Below are 515 nucleotides of genomic sequence, written 5' to 3'. Positions count from 1 at the left end.
GGCCAGCCTTCACGGGGGCGTGTTCGCTAGTAGCGGAGCGGCAAGAAAAGGGGGCGGTCAGTCGAGGCGAAGAAGCCGGCCACGCCGCTCTATCGATCCGGTTTCAGGTTCCTATTGATTGCGACGTGGTACTTCAAAAGAGCGCCACTAGGGGGCGGCGCTGAGCTCTGTGCGCCGAGTTTCGCTCGGGCTTTTTTTGCAGAAGGGCTTCAGGCAGTTTTGCGTGGCTTTGCTCGGCGCTGCAGGTCGTGCGGAGACGGAGTTCCGTTTTCCTCGGGAAGGAGCCGCGGAGCTGGTGGGACTTTCTTTCCCGCCGTGATCTCCGAGCGCGAAGGAGAGGCAGGTCGAGTTCCCGGGACTGCCCGGAGCTGAGCGGAGGTAAGCCCGCTCGCCCGTCCGTGGTGTGAGTTTTTCTTCTTGGGTGACCCTTTCTTTTCTCCGGACTCCTAGGAGACCTGCGGCCGTGCGTGCGTTGACTTGGCAGGCGAATTGAGCGGGGGGGGGGGGGGAGCCTT

General features: G+C 62.9%; 1 protein-coding gene across 1 annotated transcript in view; it reads left to right on the top strand.

Annotated features, from left to right (window-relative positions):
- Positions 1-233: 233 nt before the first annotated feature.
- Positions 234-515, top strand: part of LOC107120254 (ras-GEF domain-containing family member 1B-like) — a 54,497-nt gene continuing 54,215 nt past the window's right edge. Inside the window, 1 exon segment of the mRNA XM_015422906.1 lies at positions 234-378. The gene's annotated coding sequence lies outside the window, so the exon portion shown is untranslated.

Source organism: Gekko japonicus, unplaced genomic scaffold (assembly GCF_001447785.1).
Source record: "Gekko japonicus isolate JY-2015 unplaced genomic scaffold, Gekko_japonicus_V1.1 scaffold1274, whole genome shotgun sequence".
Taxonomy (NCBI): Eukaryota; Metazoa; Chordata; class Lepidosauria; order Squamata; family Gekkonidae; genus Gekko; species Gekko japonicus.
This window is presented reverse-complemented; position numbering and strand designations above follow the sequence as displayed.